The following is a 9,994-nucleotide window of genomic DNA, read 5'->3' as shown; positions in this document are numbered from 1 at the left end:
AAGAAAGAAAGAAAGAAAGAAAGAAAGAAAGAAAGAAAGAAAGAAAGGAAGGAAGGAAGGAAGGAAGGAAGAAAGAAAGGAAGAAAGAAAGGAAGGAAGGAAGGAAGGAAAGAAGAAAGGAAGGAAGGAAGGAAGGAGGGAAGGAAGAAAAAGAGAGAAAGAAAAATATGAGTGCCTGTCATTTTGAGAATGGCTGAATAAATTGTGTTGGAATGTAATAGAACTTTATTGCTCCATATGCAGTGATGAATTTGAGGAATTCAGAGAAGTTTGGGAAGATTTAGATGAGATGCTGCAGAATGATACAAGTACAACCAGGACTGCAAAATACACAGTGATTTACCATAATGTAAATCAAGGGCTTTCAAAAAGTAAAGAAGTCAAACTTGAGTGTCTGTAACAATCAGTCTTCATTCATGCTGGAGAACAGAAGATGGATGAACATTTTCAAGAAAGTGGGGGACTAAGGGTTTAGATCAGTGCAAACACTTAGGGATGGTCACCGTGTGGGTTGGCTTTGCTCATCTGCCTTTATTTCAGGGAGAGCTCATTAACGTGCTAGCAGAAATGTGGCACTGGGTGCCAACAGCTGGGGTGCACTAAAAAAGGAACACTGTAATCAGAGGAAGGCTTTTAATACTTCTGGGGGGGATTCTCCAAAAAGATTTTAGAGGAAAACATGGTGTAGTAAAGAGTTGGCCCCTGAGCCAGAAAGATCTGGATTCAAATGCTGCCACATTGTGGCTATTTGACCCTGGGCATACCACTGAACCTGCCACGAATTTAATGCTTCACAACCATCAAGTTTCAGAGAAGATATAGAACAGCATTGATAGAGGAAATTCATCACCAGGAGCCCCCATATCAATAAAATCTATATTCCTTGTATATTTCTGTTGTTGTTTAGTCATGCCCAACTCTTTGTGATCCCACTTGGGATTCTCTTGGCAGAGATACTGGAGTGGTTTGCCATTTCTTTCTCTATTTCCAGATGAGGAAACTGAGGCTAACAGGGTGAAGTGACTTGCTCAGAATCACACAGCTAGGAAGTATCTGAGGCTGGATTTGAACACAGAAAGATGAGTCTTCCTGACTATAGGCAAAAAGCTCTATCCACTGCACCACCCAGCTGCCCCCTTGTATATATCTAGATCTATCTATGTATCTATGTAGCTATCTATCTATCTATCTACACATTTCCTCTTCCACCACAACATGAAGATAAAGCTTCTTCTGTCTTTGTAGCCCAAGGGCCTAGCCCCCTACTTGGCCCACAGTGAGCACTTAATAAATTCTTGCTTGGCTAGGCCAGGAGATATATGCTGTTTTCATACGGCTAGAGCATGCACTTAGCCATAGATTTCTTCCAGAGGGCTCACAAGCAGTCTGGGTTTCTACAACGCCATTCTCTTTGCTGTGGAGTAGGAAATTCTGGGTTTCAAATACATCATTGTGAAATCTTGATAACCCAGGAAGGTGTTCCCAATAGAGCAGAGGCCTCTTGGCAATCTGAAACCAGCCAGCTGCCCAGGCTATCCGGGAATGAAGAGGTCAAATCCAAAGTCAAGAGAAACTGGTGTCTCATTTGTCTGTCTGCATTCACATCGGCTGTGAGAGCAGCAGTGTCTGGAGGCTGGGGAGAATCGAGCCCGACACGTGATCTCTGACAGCCTAGCCTAGACTAGGGAGAAACACGTTCTGGACAGCTCAATCCAGAGGTGGGTGTCTGGTGCTCACGGGGAGCTGTGTGCTCATGCACGGGGTTGTTAAGGGAGATGGTGCATTCTGGGGGGAGGATGCCACAAGCCGCTCTGAAGGTCAATAGAGGTATTCAGTCTGCAAGAAGCAGGTGGAAAGAGCCCCAGACTTGGGTCAAGACACTTGGGTTCCAGAACTCCTGCTCTGCCACCATCTTGCTGTGTGACCTTAGGGAAATCCCTTCCCTCCAGGCCTGTTTTCTTCTTCTTTGAAACCCATTCTTCTTCCTAAAGCCCATATTTCTGGTCGGGCACCATCAGGGGTCACCAAGGTTCAAAACCCAGTGACAAGATCACAGATTTAGAGTTAAGGGACCTTAGTGATCATCTACTTCAATACCCCCATTTTCCACATGAGAAAACTGAGGCAGCTAAGTGACTCAGTAAATCGAGTACTGGGCCCGGAGTCAGAAAGATGCAAGTTCAAATTCAGCCTCAGATACTTACTAGCTATGTGACCTTAGACAAGTCATTTAACCTCTGTTTGCCTCATCTGTAAAATGGGGATAATAATAGCACCTACCTTGCAGGGTTGTTGTGAGGTTCAAATGAGATAATAATTGTAAAGTGCTTAGCACAGTGTTGGGCATACAGTATGCATTATATAAGTGTTAAATATTATTATTATCCAAGGTGTAAGTGATGTGCTAGGCCTGGGAGTCAGGAAACCTGGCCTCAGACACTTACTAGCTGTGTGACCTTGGGCAAGTCACTTAACTTCTGTTTACCTGGGAGGCAGCTAGGTGGCTCAGTGCGTAGAGGTTCTGGAGTCAGGAAGATCTGAGTTCAAATCCAGCCTCAGATGCTTATTAGCTGTGTGACCCTGGACAAGTCACCTGACCTCTGTTTGCCTTAATCCACTAGAGAATGAAATGGCAAACCACTCTAGGATCTTTGCCACGAAAAGTCCACGGACAGTAATGTTGTGTTATGTTCCACCGGGTCAGGAAGAGCATGAGGATTTGAACCCAGATCCCGAGTGACCGGCCCCTACAGACTTTGTTGTCTGTCACAATGCGTTATCTAACCGCTCTTCTCAACAACTGGCCTCCACCCTTTCCCCAAGCTCGCACTGTCTTCACTTGAAGTGGGCTCCCACCACCCCTCACCTGAAGGGTACAGCCTCCCCACTGGCCTCCTGCCCTCCAGTCTCTTCCCTCTTCTCTCCATTTCCACGCAGCTGACAAAGCACTATTCCTAAAACACAGATCCAGCCATGCTGCTCTGCTCAAACGGCCCCGTTGCCTTTGGAATCCAATACAATTCCCCTTCCTGAGCAATTAAAGCCTTCGAGAACGTGGCTGCAATCTATTTTTCCAGACTTATTCCTCATGACTCCCCTTCACATATTCTGGCCTACCTGCCATTCCACAGATGACATTTCATTTCCCATCTCCATGCCTTTGCATAGGCTGTTTCCCATACCTGATGTGCCATCCCCTCCCCTACCACCGTTACCTCTCGGAATCCCTAGTTCTCTTTAAGGTTCAGCTCAGGTACCATTTTCTTCTTGAGTTCATTTCTAACCCAAACCCACCCTTAAGCCTCTAGTTTTTAGTGCCCTCTCCAACCCAAAGTTACCTTGTATTTAACTTCGGATACATTTTTGTGGTGACTTATTCCATGTACATATTTTGTACTGCCTACCTCCTGATGGAAGGCAAACTACATCCCCAGTTCCTAACACTGTGCCTGGCACACATTAGGCACTTAATAAGTGTTTGTTGAATTATAGCCCATATCATTGAGAAGAGAGCATTGGACGAGTGTTTCCTTCCTAAAGTTCTATGCGTATATATCTTGCCACCCCAACAAGAGAAGCTTCCTGAGGGCAAGACAGTGCTTTATGCAGTTTTGTCCATATATTCTTAGAGTGCCCAACACAAGGTCAATCATAATCAATTATAGTCAATCATGATCATAATAATTACAGTTAATTATAATCAGCCAATGGCCCTTGAGGTCCAGCTTGGTCTATCATAGGGAAAGTTGCCATCACTGGATTTGGAGTCAGAAAACCTGGGTTTGAATCCTCCCTGTGATACAAAGTAGCTGTAGGACCTTACTCAAGTCATTTCTCTTTCTCTAGGGTTCATTTCCCTTAACTGCAAGGTGAAGGGTTGGATATAACCTTTAAATTAAATCCAATTGTCACCGTGGCTGCCACATTTGTAACAGAGAGCTAAGCCACTGATGCCACTGGTGCCCGCCCGCCCCTGAGGCTCATTCTCTCCACTACCATTTCCTTCACACCCCACCTGGGGTTTCTCAATGTATGGTATTGGGCCTTCACACACAATGATCTTTAGATGAAAGGGAAAGAAAAAATGGATTTCCTGGAGAAAAGCAGTGAGTCTCAGATCCAGTACTGGGCCAAGGCAGAAAGTGGATACTCAATAAAATAATGTTTTGAATTTAAAAGTTTGAGGCAGATGGCAAACATCCTCAGCTTCCCCAAGTAAACCTTCTGGGTCTCATTTCTTTTCAGCTCATTCCACATCTCAGGGTCATGAGTTCCATAAAGATACTAAAACTCCCTGAAGTCTAAAGTAGGGAAGCCTTTTGCTAGTTCCCAAATGCCAGGATCCATGTTCATCTGAGTCATGAGTCTTTATTTTAAAGACTATAGTAGGACTCAGTAGGAGCAAACTGGAGAAGGGCTGGGGTCTGAGGTCAAGAAGGGCTTTTTGTGGCAGGTGGCATGTGAGCTGAGCCTCCAATGGAGCAAAGAATTTCCAGAGGCACAGGTAAGGAGGGGTGAGCAAGGCGGCCAGCCTGGGCAAAGACACATTGGTGAGAGATGACTGTACAAAACCCCAGGACAGGAGAGCTCTTTGCTGTGGATCAGCCTGACACGCTGCAGTATCTTGCCCCAAGGGTGACAGATCTTGGCAGCCTGCAGGGAGAGAGGATTTTGGCTGCTTTCTGGACAAGAGGCAATATAGAAAAATGGGGATGTTCTCCCTCCTTAACAAAATCTCTGAACATGTATTTACAAGAGGCACATCAATTCTCAGCCTTCAAATGTCCTTCCAGCTGGAAAGAATCAAGATTTTCTCCTCTCCTTGGGGCTCCCAAGACTGACACTCACTGTCCTGGCTTCTCCAAATATCCCCAGGGGTCAGCCAGAGCCTTGGCTCTGAGCTCAGCCCTGCCAAGAAAGCCTTCTCCCTCAGTGTTCTCACATGGCAAAGACTATGCTATCTCCAGAGTCAAAAGACTTAGGTTCAGATCCTAGCTGTACCACCTGTGACCCATGTGCCTTTACTGTTCTTGGCCCAGGGCTCTTCATCTGTAAAAGGAGGGGTTAGATTAGCCTCTGGGGTCCCTTTCAGCTCAAAATCTATGATTTGAGGATCCCCCCTAGAAAGATTTCTAACAAAAGAGACATATATGGGAATGTTCACATGGAGACATGCATCAGATGGGCTCCCGCGGGGTCTGGGATTAGTCAGTAAAGGTAAATCGCAAAGAGCCACTAGCCCAGGGCAAGGTGAACTGAGGAACTGGGGACCCGTCCCTCCCTCTCTCTCCCTCTCCCCTTCATTCTCTCTCTTTCTCTCCTTCCCTCTTCTCTCTTCCCTCTCTCCCTCCCTTCCTCTTCTCTTCTCCTCTCTTCTTTTCTCTCTCCCTACTTCTCTTTTCTTTTCTCTTTTCCCCCTTTCTCTCTCCTTTCCCTCTCTTCTCTCTCCCTCCTTTTCTTCTCTCTCCCCCTCCCCTTCTCTTCCTTCTTCTCTTTCCTTCTCCCTTCTTCTTCTCTCTCCCCCCTCCTTCTCCCCCTGCTCCTCCTCCTCCTTCCCCCTCCTCCTCCCTCCTTTCCCTTCTCCTCTTCCCTCTCCTCCTCCTCCCCCTTCTCCCCCTCATCCTCATCCTCCCCTCTCCTCCTCCTCATTCCTCTCAATTACTGATACCTTTGAGAAGTTTACAATCTGACTAAGAAGACATTCTGCATACATATATACATACATACAGACACACAGACCCATAAGACCCATAAAAGGTGGGTGCCATTATATCCCTTTTACAGATGAGAAAATTAAGGCAAACAGAGGCTAAGTGACTTGCCCAGGGTCACACAGCTAGTAAGTGTCTGAGGCTGGATTAGAATTCAGGTCTTCCTGACTCCAGGCCCAGAGCTCTATTCCTTGAACCACCTCGTGGCCTCTCTTAATCTCTCTGTGCCTCAGTTTTCTTATCTGTTAAATGAGGACGTTGTATTACATGAGCTCTGAGGTCCCTTTCAGCTTTAAATCTTGGAGCCGGTGAATCGAGTCTCTGAGAAAGGTGAAATAATTTGCTGAAGGTCACCCAGCTAATAAATGACACAGCTGAGACTGGAACCCAGGACCTCTCAATTCGGGGCTCTCTTCTCTCTCCTGATTTGCCTCCTCAGAGTGAGCATCCTTTCCCCACAGTGGTCCAGCTACCCCATCGGAGCTCCCGGGGCTGGTATTCATTCTCAGAGCAGGCTGGCGTTGTAAGTCATTGTGACATTTCTGAGGGCTGGGGAGGGAGGAGGCGGGCGTGAGGAGATGTGCTCTGGGGGCCTATCTGAGCCCTCGCCTGCCTCATTTTCTATTTAGGGAGCTATTAAAGCAGGTACCTGCCTGGAATTCCTAAGTCTCTCATTCAGTCAGATGCCTTCGTGAATACAGATGTGCAGGGAGTGAGCATCCCAGCTCGGAATGTAGCCCGGGGCTTGGTACTGGCCTGGCTGCACCCTGCGCCCTTGCAGGCTGAAAGGCTGGGGCTAATGCTCCAGAAGGGAAAATGGTGTCCTGACCGTCCCAGAGAGAATAAAACCACAGCACTGAGCCCAAGGAATAAGGGGGAGAGGCCTGGCATGGCCCTAGCTTGGGGAGAATCTTGCTCAGAGAGGAACATTTTGGGATCCAAGAAAAAAAGGCTCCTTTATTCAATCAATCAGCAGACATTTATTAAGTGCCTAGCATGTGCCAGGCACTGTACTAGGCACTAGAGAAACAAATATAATCAAAGAACAAAATCCCTACACTCAAAGAGCCCGCCAAAGAAAATATTCCTGGAATTCACCCCTTCATTTCATTGTTATTGTTCAGCTGGGTCTGACTCTTCATGGCTTCATTGCAGGGATGGTCATGGTATCACAAAGTCAAAGACCCAGGGCTGGCAGGTGCCTCAGAGATGATCAAATATTGATAATTAGTATTTATATAGAGCAACTTAGGGTTTGGAAAGCACTTTACAAAGAAATAAGGAAGGAAGGAAAGGAGGGAGGAAGGAAAGGAGAAGGAAGGAATGAAAGGAGGAAGGAAGGAAAGAAGGAGGGAAAGGAGGAAGGAAAGGAGGAAGGAAGGGAGGAAGGAAGGGAGGGAGGAAGGAAGGAAGAAAAGAAAGAAAGGGAGAAGGAAGGGAGGAAGGAAAGAAGGAAGGAAAGGAGGAAGGAAGGAAAGAAGGGAAAGAAGAAAGGAAAGGAGGAAGGAAAGGAAGAGGAAGAAAAGGAGGAAGGAAGGAAAGAAGGGAAAGAAGGAAAGGAGGAAGGAAAGGAGGAAGGGAAGGAAAGGAGGAAGGAAAGAAGAAAGGAAGGAAAGAAGGAGGGAAGGAAGGAAATAAGCATTTACTAAATACCTACTATGTGCCAAGCACTATACAAATATTATCCCATCTGATCCCCACAACAACCCCGGGAGGTAGATGCTACTATTATTCCCATTTTACAGATGGGGAAACTGATGCAGATAGAGACGGTGACTTGCTCAAGATTACATAGCTAGTAAATAGCTGAGGCTGGATTTGAACTCAGGTCTTCCTGACTTTAGGCCCAGTGCTCTATCCACTGCACCACCTTGCTATCTAGGGCTATCATCAGAGGTCAGAGTTCTTCCCCTACCCATTGTCTTTTCTTTCCTCCTCTTTTTTCCTATTCTTCTTCATCACACGCTGCCCAGTGCCCTGACTGGCTGGAAGGTCTGAGGTAGCTAATTGGTATAGACAGAAGACTTGGAACTTGGAATCAGGAAGACCTGAGTTCATATTTTGCCTCAGATACCAGTTGTGTGTTCCTGGGCAAGTCACTTCTCCCACTCAGTGTCTCAATTTCCTTATCTGTAAAAGGAAGGGGTTACCCTAGGTGATCTCTGAGATCCCTTCCAGCTCTAAAATCTATGCTCCCCTGCTCTATATGGCCTTCCTCCAATCTGCCCCTTTCCATGATGGGGCCTGAAGGCTTAAAGTGCTCTGTGAGCCTGTAACTACCAGAAACCATGGACAGTTTTTAAGCCGCACTAAAACTTTTGGGCCGCTCCCTTATAAATGTGAGTTCTCATTCTCCCTCCTGCTTTTCCCTCCTCCCCATCCCATCCAAACTGGCCTGTGCTATGCCCCACTCTCCCTTTCTAGGACAGAGGGTCTGAATCTGGGGTACTTGAACTTGGTTTTCAATATACTCATAACAGTATTTCAATATAATTGGTTTCCTTGTAATTCTATGTATTTAAAAACAGCATCGCGAGAAGCAAACCAAGGCATCCAGGACACAAGCAAGAAGAAGGAGGTCCCCTCGTCTAGGATAACTGGTCCATCTAGCAAAGGGTCAGTTAGCTATGACCGGCTGGCTGGAGGGACTCAGTGCTGGCAAATCTTTCTGGTTTTCATAGGCTTTGGAGCTGGGGAAAGGCCTTAGGGATCATTGAATCAAGCAATTCTCAACTTTTTTTAATCTCAAGATCCCCTTGCACTCTTAAAAATTATTGAGGACCCCTATCCCAAAGATCTTTTGTTTACATGGGTTTTATCTATGGTTATTTACCATATCAGAAATTAAAATGTCTTTGTGTTATTACAAAAATATTTTTGACATTGTGGAACCTGAAAGGGTCTCAGGGAAGCCCAGGGGTCCCTGGATCACACTCTGAGAACCAACCCAGCCCTACTCTCCCATTTTACAGATAAAGATACTGAGGCAATGTGGTACAGAGGAATGAGCATTGGTTCTGGTACTGGAAAAGCTGGGTTCAGAGCCTGATTCTGCTAGAACTCCCTGTGTGACCTTGGTCAAGTCACCTTGCTTTCCAGAGTTCTGGCATCTTCATCTGTAAAATGAGGGGGTTAAATCAGATGGCTTTTGAGGACCCTTCAAGCACCTATAATCCTACGGGTGGGTGTCTAGCTTTCTCAAATTGCCTACAGATTCCTCAAGGACTCTCTTCTTTCCTGATCTCTCCACCCCAGCCTCTCCCTGCTGAGTGCCCAGCTCTACCCAGTTCACTCCAGCATATTCACATATGTGCATAAATGCATGTATATGTGCATGTGTGCATATAAACATACAGGCAAGCATGCACACATGATAAACACACACGACTATGCACATGCATGTACATGCATGTTTGCAGTGCATATATATACGCTCACGCACACACACAAATATACACATGTGTACATGCATTATGGATATACGCATGTGTGTATAAACACACCATGCATGCATGCGTGTGTATATGGGCATACATATATGCATGTGTGTATACATGTACACGCATGTATATACAACGTGCGATACACGTAGGTACATGTGTGCATGTGTATTGCATGTGTGTATAAATATATAAGTATGTGCAGTACAACTACAAACCTATCATACCTGAGTTCGTGCATGCATGTACGTATACACACACACGCATGTACGTGCGTACATAAATATGCACATACGCACATGTACGTGCATGCATGTATGCGTGTGCATGTGTGTATACATGATACACCCACATTCCATGCTCAGTAAATACTTGTGCATTGACTGAAGCCCTTGGAGACAGCGCTGACGGGGCAGGAGCCAGGTTCATCACCTGGAGGATCAGAGATACAAAGGGCTGCCTGCTTCTGACCCCAGCGCCTGGGAAGAGAATCCCCTGGCAGATACGCCCCCGAGCCAGGGCAGGAGAGCTGATCCCATGGTGCAGTGCGGCCTCCATGGTCGTTAGCTCTGAATGATGGCCTCATTCTGAGTTAATGGTCTAATTCTTCCCAGAGTTGGCTCTATCTCTCCTCCAAGAGCCCACACTTTTCCCGTCATAACAAAAGGCTTTATCTTCTCCAGCTGAGGGCTCGGACACCCGGCCCCCATCCACCACAGACTCTTACGCAGATTTACTGGAGAAAAAAGAAAAACGAAAACCAAAAAATCCCCAAACCCTTTGCCTCGATTGTTCTCGGAATCATTAAGCCACCAAGCGTACGCTAATTACGGTGCCCTTGAG

Source organism: Vombatus ursinus, unplaced genomic scaffold (genome assembly GCF_900497805.2).
Source record: "Vombatus ursinus unplaced genomic scaffold, bare-nosed wombat genome assembly UNPS02009994.1, whole genome shotgun sequence".
Classification (NCBI taxonomy): Eukaryota; Metazoa; Chordata; class Mammalia; order Diprotodontia; family Vombatidae; genus Vombatus; species Vombatus ursinus.
The sequence above is the reverse complement of the archived record's forward strand: the minus strand, read 5'-3'. Positions refer to the sequence as shown.